Source organism: Aotus nancymaae, unplaced genomic scaffold, assembly GCF_030222135.1.
Source record: "Aotus nancymaae isolate 86718 unplaced genomic scaffold, 86718_ANA_hifiasm-v0.15.2.pri h1tg000072l, whole genome shotgun sequence".
NCBI lineage: Eukaryota > Metazoa > Chordata > Mammalia > Primates > Aotidae > Aotus > Aotus nancymaae.
Window position 1 is genome coordinate 9438460 of NW_026988487.1, and position 15001 is coordinate 9453460.

Below are 15001 nucleotides of genomic sequence, written 5' to 3' on the forward strand. Positions count from 1 at the left end.
AGTGGTGAGACATTGGAGAAGCTACCTCACCTCTCTGAGACATAATTTCATGACATCTTATAAGAATGGAATTAAAGTGCTTACAGGGGCTTGGAAGCAATTACCCACCAAAATGTTAGTTGTTGTTGTCATCATAACTCAAATCATGTAAAGTATAACCATCTCAAATGCCTCATTGTGTTGGGTTGTAAACATGGAAGTAGCAACCTGCACCTCATTTTATGTAAACGTCACAAGAATCCTGAGCCATTTATTATTATCTCTATTCTACAGATGGGGAAATTGAGGCAAAGCTAGGTTAAGTACTTTGTTCACCATCATAAAACAAAGCACATGGCAAAGTTGAAACTGGAATACAATTGTATCTGGCTGCAATAATGATACATAATTATCCCATATGCCAAAAAACGTGGGGAAGGGAATGGGGAATCTATTCAAACTGTGCAATGAAGAGAGCACGTCCACAGAAGGCAGAGGGAGCAGAACGAAAACACTAACTGAGCACCTCCCATGAGTCAAGCACAATGCCAGGTAGTAACATAGCTATTAATAACATAGCTCTGCTATAACATAGCATCATGTCATTAAAGCAGTGAGCAAAATGTCAGGGACTGGCATGTGATCTCCAACTCAAGGTCAAAGAGAATATTCACACCTTTGGGGTTTTAAGCATGAGCACTATTGATGCATTCACTCCATTATTTCTTAACTCCTACCATGTGCCAAGCCCGACAGCTAAAAGTTAACCTCACCGTCTTGGGCAATTACACACCATTCTGTCATCCTCTCCCCAAATGTCTCACAATATTGTAAAAGCATCCCCAGGAGCTCCTTGCTACTCCTCAAACTTCTCAAAAGCTTATCTGAAGCCCAAAGAAACATGGTTTAGAAATTCAATCCAAGACCTCTTCTCCCAAAGCACTCAGATATCACAGTCCGTTAATATCTATGCATAGGCTTAAATACTATCCAAGGTGCTTTCTGTATCTGTATCGAAGCAGTAGTCCTCCTACCAAAGATCCATCAAATCTGCAGTTTTCAAAATGGCATTCCTCTTTATAAAACTTTCCCATACCACATTGGGACACCGAGGGATGCTCTCTTCATAGCAACCCTGTAAAGTGTGAAGAGTATATGATATAATCGTGTTCAATGGGTTAAGGACCTGAGGTTCTTGGAATTCTTGGTAGTGAATACAGGTGCTACAGCACCAGATGCTAAGCTAGTAATATGGCAAAGACCAGGTGGCAGCCAGTCTTCCAACACCTCCTTCTCATTCTAGTGCCCTTTCTCCTAAAGTAGGCTACCTGTCAAAGGCCAAGGACACCTTTTTTGAAGTGTCTTCTTATGGGTGAAAAGTCACCATGTGCCATATTCAAAAACATAACCTTGTTTAGGGATTGGCCCTGACTATTTTGAGAACTATGAACTGAAGAAACCCATATCCTTCCAGCCCCCATGGGCTTCCTAGAGCTCCAAGGGCAGAATCCAGGTAGAACTCAGCAGGATTAAGGTCAGCAAGGAAGATAGATCTTCTTGTACCAGCTCAGATGATGCAATCCATTTGCTTCAGAACTTGACAAATACCCATAGGTCTCTGAAGTCTTATTTGTTTATTTTGTTTATTACTAATCTCAGCTCCATTTCTGTTGGGAAAGGTTGTTTAAGGGAAATTTAACAAAGGTAAATTCTCAGGACAGTCTTGGTTCATCTCCCTTACTCACTTGAGGACCTATCACTGATCATATCCCACTGGTCGACTGGAATTAGCATAATAAACAACAAAAAAATGCCCACTATAGTATGGATAGGTAAAGGGCATTCTTCTGATTGGTGTACAAATTGGAACTTCTTAAAGGGAAATTGACAGTATCAAAATTACAAATGCACAAACCCTTAGATCCAACAATTAGCTTCTAAGAATCTATCCTAAAGAAATATTCACAAGTGAGCAGAAGACATGTGTCAAAGCTGTTCCACAGCAGCCCTATCTAACAATTAAAAAAAAATTGTAGAAAGCCAAATGCTTCTTATTAGGAAAACTGTTTTTTAAAAAATCATGCTCCCTTCTCCGCCATCATGGTATATGCTTGATCTGCTTCTCATCAAGTCTTCTCACAAGACTTTCAGGACTAAATGTTTCCTGGCCAAGAAACAAAAGCAGAATCGTCTCATTCCCCAGTGGATTTGGTGAAAACTGGTAATAAAATCAGGTACAACTCCAAAAGGAGGCACTGGGGAAGAACCAAGCTGGGTCTAGAAGGAATTGCACATGAGATGGCACACGTATTTATGCTGGGTCACATGTAATGGCACACATATTTATGCTGGGTCAAGGTCGTGACCATCTTACCGTATCAAGCTGCAAATGTCAATATCTGGACAGCTGGACACGTTTTATTGGGAATATATTTTTCTCTGGTGAATCTGTTATGAATGCATTGGTTGACTGGGTTCAGTAATAAATACATGAGACCTTTCATTTCAATAAATAAATAAATAATCATGATCCCTCCATGCTACAGAAGAGCATGCAACCGTTACAAAGAATGTGCTACTCTGTTTGTAATCCTATGGACATATATCCATGTTGTTAAATGTGTTAAAAAATAAAGCAAGTTGAAAATAAAATAGCATTGATAATAGGGTCAAATGTTTTTGTTTAAAAAAAGATGAAAAATTCAAATTGGGACCCACCCCTTGGGCCTCAAACAGAGTTCAGGCTGTTCTGGGGCTAGGGGTTCAGGGAAGGTGGGGCAAGGAGAGGGAGCTGTAAGGTGCTACCTTTGACTACCCTTTTCTGAATATCATTAAAATTTAATTTTGAAAGTTCTGTTCTTAATGATGTCCTAAGAGGCCTATAAAAAATGCCTACAAGTGCAGAACCATATCAAGCATAATTATCCTGGCCAACCCCACTGACTGAATCGCCCCAGCCCTGTACCCTCTAGGGATGACTGTCCACTTTATATATGAGTAGATATTATGTTTTGTATGACTATAGTATATATGTACCATGGGGGAAGAACATACACCACCACACCATTAACACTGGCTACTTAAGGGAGGAATGAGGGAGACATTCATATGTTTACTTTTATATTCCTGCATTGTTTTACTTTTTTAGTGCACTACTTTGTAATTTTTAAAAATTTTAAAGGGAAGAAACATTTATTTAGGCATAATAGAAGAAATTACGAAAAAGCAAACCCACAAAATATATTAGATGAGTCATCGCCTCCACATAGAAAAATTAAACTGGACTTCTCTCTATCGAACTCTAACCAAACCAAATCCCATTTAATAGCAATATGGCATGTCAGCCAGGCTCAGTGGTGCACACTGGTAATCCCAGCTACTTGGAAGGCTGAGGCAGAAGGATAGCTTTGAGCCCAGGAGTTCGAGACCAACCTGTGCAACATAGCAAGACTCCACCTCATTAAAAGTACATGTATATATGGCTGTCAATATCTTGCAAAGAAAGTGGGGAGGGAAGTGGAGAATTAGTCTATTTTGTTTATAACCTGGAACAATGCCTGGCCTATATTAGGTACTATAAAATATTATTGAATGTGGAATGAATCGAGAAGAACTCAGGGTATACAGAGAAAGGTGATTTTACTTGATTTAAGCAGTTGAGATTAGGAGACTGAACTGTGGCCAAATATCAATACCCCTGAGTGCAAGTAACACTGGTCTGTAATTAGCATATCAAGTGTTTACATACCTGTAACTACTCCTAAATTGCTTTTACACATTCACTCTCCAAATATCTATTAAAGCCCCTAGAATCAGTCTCTGCCCTTAAGGGGTTTCCATCAAGCTGTGTGAGTAAATGTATAAATCCAGTGTCAGAAAATACTAGTTAGCAGAAATCGTCCTGGACAAAGATAAGAGTCCTGGCTAAGACTTCACCTGCCATAACTAACTGTGTGACCTTTAGCCTCTCACCTTCCTGAGCTGTCAAAATGACAGGGCTTGAGCCAGATATGTCCCAAATATTTAATCTCATTATACTCCTGAGAGCAGGTTCTCTAAAATCCAGGAGCCCTAGACCCCAGTTGGAGAGACCCTCCACTAACCATCACTCTCAGGTCCTTTCAGCTCACAAATGCTGATTCCAGGCGTGTTGACTTTTGTCTTTAAAGTATCACCAGTCTCCTAAGACCAGCAAGTCCCACTTTACCAAGGGCTTCAAAGCTTAGCCTCATCCAAGTGAGCATTAATTCTAGATCAAAAAGTGTTTCCTACCAAGTTTTTCTCTTGTTTGTCATTGAACTAATGTCATGAATTTCTGTTGGTATTGAGATAATCAAGATATATATTATCCTATATTGATTAATTTCCTTTTATTGTCTATGAGTAAGGGTACAGCCTCAGAGGTGAGATAGACCTCTATGATACTAGGTAAGTTAGTAAAATTCTGTAATTCTGTTTCCTGGTCAGTAAAATGGGAATAATAACAGTTCCTACTCCATAGAATTATTATGAAAATTAATAAGAATGTAATTAATCTTAAATTAATGTGGATTGAATATTTATTATATAGTAAATATTCAGTAAGTGCTAGCTTTAATTATGGTGATTACTTTTGCTAGGTTATAAGCTTCTTAAAATTGTGAACCATACATATCTCAAACTTTATTAAGCAATTAGTACTTACCACGAGTTTGTTATTATTCATTTATATAATAGTTATGTTTAGTAATAAGAATGACAAAAAAGAAACACATTGAAATTAAGATTATTGCATTTGATTTTGGTTTCTTTATGTTATACTTCTTTATTTTCTTTAAGCTGATGAGTTACACTTACGCAGTTTTCTTTCTTTCTCCTAATCTGACATTAAAGTTTTTCTTGAAAATAAAAATAAATAAATAAGTAACAGGCCAGGCACAGTGGCTCATGCCTGTAATTCCAGCACTTTCGGAGGCTGAGGTAAGCGGATCACCTGAGGTCAGGAGTTCAAGACCAGCTTGACCAGAATGGTGAAACCCTGTCCCCACTAAAAATACAAAAAGCATTAGTGGGGCATAGTGGCGGCCACCTGTAGTCCCAGCTACTCGGGAGGCTGAGGCAAGAGAATTGCTTGAATCTGGTAGGCAAACGTTGCATTTGAGCTGAGATTGCGCCATTACACTCCAACCTGGGTGACAAAGCAAGACTCTGTCTCAAAAATAAATAAATAAATAAAAAGGTTTTTCTGAAGATTCATGTGAAGATTAGGATTACAGCCTATTTTATTTTTTATTTTTGAGATGGGATCTCCCTCTGTTGTGTAGGCTGGAGTGCAGTGGCACTGTCATGGCTCATTTGCAGCCTTGACCTCCTGGGCTCAAGAGATCCTCCCACTTCAGCCTCCCCAGTAGCTGAGACTACATACCTGCGCCAAGACACCCAACTAAATTTTTTTTCCTTTTTTTTTTTTTTTTTGGTAGGGGCGGGGTCTCTCCATGTTGGCCAGGCTGGTCTCAAACTCCTGGGCTCAAGTAACCCTCCCATTTCGGCCACCCAAATTGCTGGGATTACAAATCCCACTGTGCCCAGCCTCTAGATTTAGACTTAGTTCCAATCCCAGCACCACCTCTTACTAACTAGGTAACATTGAGCAAGTTACTGGATTTTTCTCAGCCTCTGTTTCCTCTTACATCAAATAGGTCTAATAATAGGCCCCACCTTGCATTCAATGCATGGGCAGAAATGGTAGTTTCCCTAAACAGTGAAGGAAGATCCTGAAAAAAGAACTATAGACATAGGAAGGGAGACTGAAATTTGAGGTCCAACAAAGCAAGGGTGACTTTGGGAACATCCTCTCCAGAAGTGTAGCTCCTGTTTCCTCCATGAGTTGGGGGCTGGGAGTGGGGGTGGGGTAGGAGGCTGTGGAAGTGAGCAAAGCTCTAGCTTCTCCAGGCTGACCCCGCTCTGATTATGTTACATTTCTCTCTTGCGTCCAGTCCTGTGCACAGCACCATGGGCTCCATTGCCTTGAACTGGCATGTTGCAAGACTGAATCACAAGTCAATACTGCTCCTGTTATGAATTCCGATCTGCATTTAAAAAGTTGCAGGCCCTCCCACGTCCCAAACCAAAGCCCTCCCAGGTCCCACTCCCAACCCCTGGATCTCCCAGCTCGCTTAATACCACAAAAAGCTGCTGCTTTTGCGTAAATGCGAGGAAATTAAGTTACTGAAAGATCTACCAAGAGGCAGCTAATGGAATAATGACTTGGGTAAGCTTAGGTTAAAAGAAGGGGCATTCAAGAATTAATTAAACAGCCATCATCATCAGTGAAGGAACGTCACCTAGAAGTAGACCAAAAAAGATTTTATTTCACAACAGCTTTATAATCTGACTTGGTATCCCAGACTAGGAAACGGAGCTGAAAGCCCAGGAGTGTGCAGAAGCATTATGACCAAGTCATCAGCTCTAAGCTCTGGGGGCCCCAAAACCCGATTTAGGGCTGACTGTCCCAACTGCCCTCACCCACCCACACATCTACCCTCACGATTTCATGTTGCATCTAACTCACCCTGCAAAGCAACGGGTGTGTTGGGACCCAGCCAGTTGGGAGCCTTTGTAAAGACAAGATCCTTTTGCTTTGTGTTTAATGTTTCCAAGCAGCTCAGATCTAACATGAAAAGTGCAATAAACTGGGAGTATCAGTGTTCCCTGAAAATATCACTTCACAAGTGAAAATATATCCAAACAGCCAGTTGTAGTTTGAGAGGCTCTCCCTCCTCAAAAATGCAGCTGTCACCAAAAATACATTTGAAATCTCTCCCTCTCTTTCTCCCTCTCTCTCCCCTTTCCTTTCCTTCCTCCTTCTTCCAGCTCTCGCTCTGTCTTGCAATTTAACTTTAATTGCCCTGTCAGCTCTAAAGGCTGCTAATTGACGCCTTTTATTCTGGGTTAAAACTCCTCAGGAAGAAAAGAGCTCGCCGGGCCTCCAGATTCGACCGATTTGGCACGCTTGTCTCCCTGAGAATTGAAGCTGGGTGCTGCTAGTGCTGGGGACAGGCATGGGGGAGTCGTGGAGGCGGGGAGGGGGGCTGGGCAGGGGTTGGAACGTCTATTTTTAGTGAGGGTTTTATAGAGTGGATCCCTGTGGCTTGGCTCCACACTGAAATATTGTCCTCGTCTCAATGACATAAACACAGGGCAACTTGGAGATCTTGGCGCCAGCCCTGGCCGGAGCCTGTGAATGGGCAGAACGGTGGGATGGGAGCAAGAACCCTACTGTAATTACAAATAAATCCGCCACCCACCCCCACCCCCTGGCTCTCCCAGCTCGCTTAATACCGCAAAAAGCCGCTGCTTTTGCGTAAATACGACTTAAGTTACTGAAAGATCTACCAAGAGGCAGCTAATGGAATAATGAATTGGGTAAGCTTAGGTTAAAAAGAAGGGGCATTGAAGAATTAATTAAACAGCCATCGTCATCAGTGAAAACCAGAGACGGAGGCAAAGCATAGACTCCTTGAGCTCCTGGAGTAAAACCAGTGTGTTGCTTCCCTCTGAAATTATCAAGCATTCAGGCTGGCCCTGGTACGGGAGAAATTGGAACTGATAAATTGGAACCAATTAGCACAAGGTCTCAATATGATTCTTCGGAATGTCCCCGGCCAGGCTGGATGAAGCTGTCACCCAGGGCTGCCTCAGACACGGAGCCACACTTTCCAAAGCATATTTAAATATAGCCTTGCTTCCCTCGAAATGTAATCCCAACCCTCATTTTATCCTTGGAAGCTTGGGGGGTGGAGTGCAGGGTGAGGTGGGATTTTCATAACCCCCATCCCCCACTCCCACAACCCTGTAAATAAATAAAAGATTACACCAAATTCCATTTGAAGTTGTCAGTCCCGGAATGGAACTTTTATCCCATTATGAATTTCATGGGTGAGACCGGTCAGACTTTGAATGTGGCTAACACCTCCATTGAAAGGCCCTAATTGCAGTTGTAGGCACTGACTGTTTGCAGACACCGCACTGTACACACCTTCACATTCCTCTGAAGAAAGAGCATCCTATGAGAGCCGGCCAGGGCCTCCCCTCAAGTCAGTAGGACTGTCAAGGTTTCACTTAAACTTTAAACCAAAGTTGCCCTATTGAAGGGCCAGGTGCTAATTTGGGATTCTGAGGTTCGGTAGCTTTGCCTTGGCTGACAGGGCTGTTACTATACCCAGGGGGCTGGCTGGAGTCATGCTTCAGCCTCAGAGGCTACCAGGAAGGGAGTCTTTCAGTCCAAATGGACCCTTGAAGGACCGCTTTTATTTTCAGATGAACTTCCTCTGAGCCTGAAAGCATTCAGGGCTTGGCTAAGCGACAAAAGAAAGAATGGAAAAATGCGTTTTGCACACAGCTACTGGCCTACCAGAGGCAAGAAAGCTGCCTGTTAAGAGTCCCAAGGGAAGGGAGTCTCTCACTTCACTTCGGGACTCCTGGTGGGGAACAAGCCATAGAAAGATGGCCTATGAGGGAGAACTCTTTATAAAGTTGTTCTGCTCCTCCCTCAATGGACACCACCAAAAAATTTATTTTTGTGTTGTGGTAAAATATGCATAAAGTAAAATTCACCATTTTAACCATTTGTCAGTGTACAGTTGAGTGGCATCAAGTACATTCTCACTGTTATGCCATCATCACCACCATCCATCACCAGAACCTTCTCATTATCCCAACTGATATGATGTGACTGTGTCCCCACCCAAATCTCATCTTGAGTGTGGCTCCCATAATTCCCGTGTGTCGTGCTAGGGACCTGGTGGGAAGTAACTGAGTCATGGCAGCGAGTCTTTCCCATGCTGCTCTTCTGCTAGTGAAAAAGTCTCACGAGATCTGATGGTTTTATAAATGGAAGTTCCCCTGCACAAGCTCTCTTGCCTGCTGCCATGGAAGACTTGACTTTGCTCCTCATTTGCCTTCAGCCGTGACTGTGAGGCCTCCCCAGCCATGTGTAACTGTGAGTCAATTAAATATCTTTCCTTTATAAATTACTCAGTCTCAGATATGTCTTTATTAGCAGTGTGAGAACAGACTAATACACAAACTAAAACTCCATACCCATTACACAGTAACTCCCCATTTTCCTTCCTCCCAGCTGTTGGCAATCATCATTCTAATTTCCATCTCTATGAATTGGACTACTCTAGGTACCTCATATAAGTGGAATTATACAGTATTTGTCCTTTTGTGACTTATGCTTGTTTCAAGATTTACCCATGTTGAGACCATCAGAATTTCTTTTCTTGTTAAGGCTGAATAATACCCGATTGTGTGGATATACCACATTTTAGTCATCCATTCATCAGTGAACACATGGGCTACTTCCACCTTTTAGCTATTATGAATAATGCTGCCATGAAAAAAGAATGTATAAATATCTGAGCCTCTGTTTTTGGTTCTTTGCAGGATATACCCAGCAGTGGAATTAATGGTTTCTATGCTATTTCCATTTTTAATTTTGTGCGGGAGTGCCACCCTGTTTTCCACAGAGGCTGCATTATTTTACATTCCCAACAGCGGCACACAAGGGTTTGCATTTCTCCACATCCTCATCAAACTTGTTATTTTCCTTCCTTTTTTCTTGATATCAGCTATTCTAGTGGATACGAGTGCTATCACATTGTGGTTTTTGAACACCAAAGATTTTTATTTATTTTATGTTTGCTTTGATCTCTTTACTTTTTAAAAGAAATAATATGGCCGGGCGCGGTGGCTCAAGCCTGTAATCCCAGCACTTTGGGAGGCCGAGGCGGGTGGATCACGAGGTCAAGAGATCGAGACCATCCTGGTCAACATGGTGAAACCCCGTCTCTACTAATACAGAAAAAAAAATTAGCTGGGCACGGTGGCGCGTGCCTGTAATCCCAGCTACTCAGGAGGCTGAGGCAGGAGAATTGCCTGAACCCAGGAGGCGGAGATTGCGGTGAGCCGAGATCGCGCCATTGCGCTCCAGCCTGGGTATCAAGAGCGAAACTCCGTCTCAAAAAAAAAAAAAAAAAAAAAAAAAAGAAATAATATGGTATAGGTACACACAAGTATCCACCAAGTACTTTACATTCTGTCCCTCTCCCCAGGGCAAGCACTGTCCCCAAGTTGGTGTGTGTGATTGCAGTTCATGTACAACTTTACCAAGTCTATTTGCATTCATTAATAATTTATACCACTATTCTGTGGGTCTCGTTGGATTCCACTTTTGTGTCCTTCCCCACCCCGACCACTAAATTCCACATTGATAAGTTGTACAAAGAATACCAAAAGCAGAATTCCAGATGAAACCACAAAAGGGCACATGGAATAGATCAGAAGCTTTGGAGTTAGGCAGAGAGTTAAACTCCAGCTGTGTTACTTCCGACTTGTGTGACCTTGGTCAGGTCACTTGACCTCTCTGAGCTTTAGTGTCCTTGATTATAAACTGAGATGTCTGCAGGACTGAATGAGATAACAAATATAATGCACTATATCAGCACATAGTTAGAGTTCAGTAATTGGTAAGGAGGAGGGGGAAGAGAGGAAAGAGGTTAACATTAATTTTCTTGGGCCAGGTGCAATGGCTCATGCCTGTAGTCCCAGCACTTGGAGAGGCCAGAGCAGGCAGATCACTTCAGTCCAGGAGTTCAAGGTCAACCTCGGAAACATGGTAAAACCCCATCTCTACAAAAAAATTCAAAAATTAGCCTGGCGTTGTGGTGCCACCTGTAATCCCAGCTATTCAGGAAGCTGAAATAGGAGGATTGCTTGATCCTGGGAAGTTGAGGCTGCAGTGAGCCATGATCATGCACTGCACTCCAGCCTGGCCAACAGAGCAAGACCCTGTCTCAAAATAAAGAAAGAAAGAATAGAATAGAATAGAATAAACGTTCTTGCCGAGTTGTTGCCTCTCCACAGCCATCTCTCAGCCACGATCCACTGACTATTTTTGCCTGCATCTTCATACTGCCCCGAGGTAGGTCAGAACATGTACAAAAGCATAAGACAAAAAAAATGCAGCCCTGTTTGCCTTTTTAAAAAATGTTGATGTAAAGAATGGAGAGTGTGTGTCTCCCCTTCCACCTCCCACCCAGAAGGCAGTGGAGAGTGAGGAAAGTAAGGAAGGCGGGAGGCCTGACGCACTCTGCCAAGTCACCCTACTTGGGAGAGAACATTCAGCACAGGCCCTGAGCCTGGCTACAGAAACCGTAATCTAATATCTTAATCCATTTCTTCTTCAAAGCATTGCCCTTTGTGCCAGGTGGACAGAACCCGAATAACATGGAGCTGTCCCTAAGAAGCTCTTGCATTGGCCTGCGTCATTCAGGCTGGGAAAACAATACCCAAAGGTGCACCTTTGACCTGGTTATCTGGGCAGTTTTGACCGGGGAATGACAGTTTAGAGGACCTAAAAGATGCTTAGGGAATTGCACCCAGTTGGTGCTGACAGTGAACCCAGCCATTGATCCAGCTACCCCCAGTGAGTGCTGACCATGCCAGATGGTGAGCAAGGCTCTTTGGCTACACGAAGAGGAACTGGACACCAAGAAGAGCTGTCTTCAGAGAGATTAGTGCTCCTCTGTCCTTTTGGAAATGGCTTCTGAGTCCACCTCTCCAAGAAGACAGCAGGGACTGGGAGCAGTGGGGTGGAAGGGAAGAAAAATAGTTCCAGCAAGAACTAGGTCCTGGGGTCCTAAGGATGGGAGTGGGAGCCTGCACCATCTTCCTTTCCAAGGACATGGGCTGAGGTTAGCCTGACATGTCACAGCAGCTGCTGTCTCTCCAGAATGAGCTGGGATCATTCAACTACTCCCCACCCCACCCCAGCAACAGCCCAAGCTGCAGTTTCCTGGGATAGAGCCAACCATCCCTTACCCTCTCCCCTGTCCTGAACTGCTTCTGCTGCCAAAATCAGCTGACTTCAAGATACAGAGCCAGTAATTTGTGAGGATTCAGGCTGCTGATGGTGTTGGTACAATAACCAGGCTGTCTCTGGTTCAGCATGGGTAAGACATTGGTGTATAGCAGTTAGATCATAAAGCACCTATTTGGGTCAAACTGGCTTTTTATTTTACAGACACCTTTAAGGAATATGATTAAATGTTTTTATTTAAATAGACAGACTTGACCAAGAGAAGGATGCAATTTACAAAAGAAGATCAAACATCTAAGCTATTAATTAAGAAATGGGCATTGTTTGAGACCATCACTTCCATCTAACCACTACCAGGGTCCAATATGGTAACCAGAAGTAATCAAACAAGTTCAAGTGTCCATTCATTTAATAGGTGCCTACTGTATAGTAAACACAAGGCTAGGCACTGGGAATATGGAGTTGAACTCCCATAAAGAGCTTGTTGTCCAGCAGTCAAGACAGCCATCAGCCTGAATTCGGTCACTGATGGGTGAGCTAGAGGAAGGAATGGGATGGTGTAGGATCTGAGAGGAGGGAGCAATTTATCTGCCCAGACAGAATCAAGAACGGAGGAAGCAATGTTTAAGCAGGATCTAGAGGATGGCAAGTGACTTTGCAAAAGGGAGAAAGTAAGCACACAGGACGTGTAACAGTGAGGAAGCACACACTGTATGTAGAGACCTCCAAGCTAAACGTACAGCAAACAGCAAAGAATAGAACGAGGTAATAGGAGAAAGGTAGATTGTGGTCGGGTTGGAAATGGCATCAAATGTCATAACTTTATCTTGAGAGTAACCAGAAGAATCCTTAGAGGTTTTTGAATAATTATAATTCCCATCCTATATAGCAGAGTATTTTCGCCTCTTTCTCCTTCAGGAATACTAAGACTTTGAGAGAAATGAGGGGGCACTTCACTGAACTTCAACAGGAAGCTGTCTGTCTTGAGTGGGCCGGTACTATCTGTAAGCCTTACTTCTCAGTGGTGACATTAGGGGAACTTTGGTGAGAGATAAAGACCCTTCAAGGATCCCATACCTGTGAGATGAAGAATAGCTGCTACAAACGACAAGTCAGAGATCTCACCAAACCCCTACTCTGCAACCAATTGAGGCCCTGAAGTCCCTAGAAAAAATGCAAGTGCCCCCAAGACTTGCTTTGCTGTCAAAATATTTAGAAGAAGCATATTTAAATCACAGACGGAACAATAGGACTAGCTCAGAAGTAAACGTTCATGCTGTTGAAGCTTAAACCATAAACATTCAGTCTAAAATGTAGCTGCCTCTCCTTCTGGGCTATGGTCTGAAAGAAAAGCAGAGTTCTATAAAATGTGATCTGCCAGGATTTTCTTACCCCTGTGGCATGATCATTACGATGCCTCTTATTATATTTAAAGCCTTATCCAAGGTGCCTGAAATCCTTGAGGAGGCGAGGGAGGCAGCTTTGCATTTTTCTCAAGGTATTCTGCTGAACCACTGCGGTAATTCATTTTTGAAACAATGCGAAGGGAAAATGAGATCGGAATCACAACCTGGCCTCATTACTGGCCCGCCTCCTCCCTGCCACCTCCAGGCACTTCAAGGGCCCTTCTCCCAGCATTTTAGGGATTATCTTTGCGAGTTTAATCAAGCTTTACATTAACTAGTTAACATGGTTAAGCCTTTGTGTGAGGAAAAGAGACATTTGTCTGAAATCGGAATGTACTGAATTCATTTTGCAGGGAAGCCAAGTCTGGGTCTCAGCTCTAAGTTTATCTATTCTCCCTATCATGAGTGAAAAAAATTTTTTTTCTTTAAAATTATATGTATACCAACAAAATTGTTGTCAAGTAATCTGGAATTTTGTTATTGCTGTTGGTTTTTGGTATATATGTTGTTGTATAGAACAAAATTGTTGGTATTCATAAAAATAAAACTAATTTTTTTCCAAAATGCCAATGAATAACGAATCATATCTCAAAAAATCCTGTGTTGAAACATAAGCATACCTACTAACGATGCTGGTGAAGGACTAGCCACTGCTTGATTTATTTTTGTGTTTTAATTAATAAATTTACTTATGATCTTAACCTATTATGCCAAAGAACAGATTGGAAAATGTTTGCGGTTACCTAATGGGCTAGAGGAAAAATAAGAACCCCTTTTAGAACTTTAAGGCAGTTGTTCATGTAACTCTGAAGCCTTCCTTTCATTTTCTGTAGGTAGGTTTTGCGAATCAAAATAAAAAAGCAAATTTTTTTTTCTTAATTGAGGGCATTTTTAAATGAAGCTGAGTAAAGACACTCAGATGAAACCTTAGCTATAAGAAAAATAAAAAACAGTTGGGGGTTTCAGAGACATTGTTTGTCTTAAGAGTGATGTGAAGAAGCTTGATCAAAAGCCTTGTTTTACTACAGTCATGCTCCATTATGGGAGGTGGGGATGAGGATGGGGTGGGGGGAGTGGGAGGAAGATGAAACGAGCCCTCTCCTCTACTCAACCAGGTTGCCAAAAGTCACTGCCCACAAGTAAACCTCCCTGGCCTGCTGGTACTGATGACCTCTGGAGTCAAACATGGATTCAGAGCAAGACAGAAGATGCGTTAAGAAGCCCGCTTTGGGCTCACGCTCTGAGCTAGGAAGCCTCTCTCTGCATTCAGTGATGGTCCTTGAGTCAAGAGCACAGCATCAGGACGTGCCCTTGCTTCTCTGGCACTCAGTTTCTCTATAAAATGGGGAGGTAGTGTCTCTATCTCCCCATATGACCAAAAGGTAAGTTCCTTTGGTACTTATTTAGGAACCTTATCCTCCAAACCCTCAACTTAGGTGACTGACTTCTAATCATCAGCCTCCACACCAAACGCATTCCAGACTGCAGAGTTTTTTTCATCAGGCATAAGAGTGGTTTTTGGTTCATTTTAGTTTTATTTCCCAGCCAAGCGGTGGGTTTTGACATGGGTATCACTTTATTTGAAAAGCAATCTGATTTCTTTGTAGATGCCAGAGACAGGAAATCAAAGTGTCATGAAACAGTGTCTGTCACATACTTATTTACACATGCGTGCGCACACACACACACACACACACACACGCATACGAAAGCTCCACAAATGGACTTCTTTATTTTACCATCATGGGTGAGC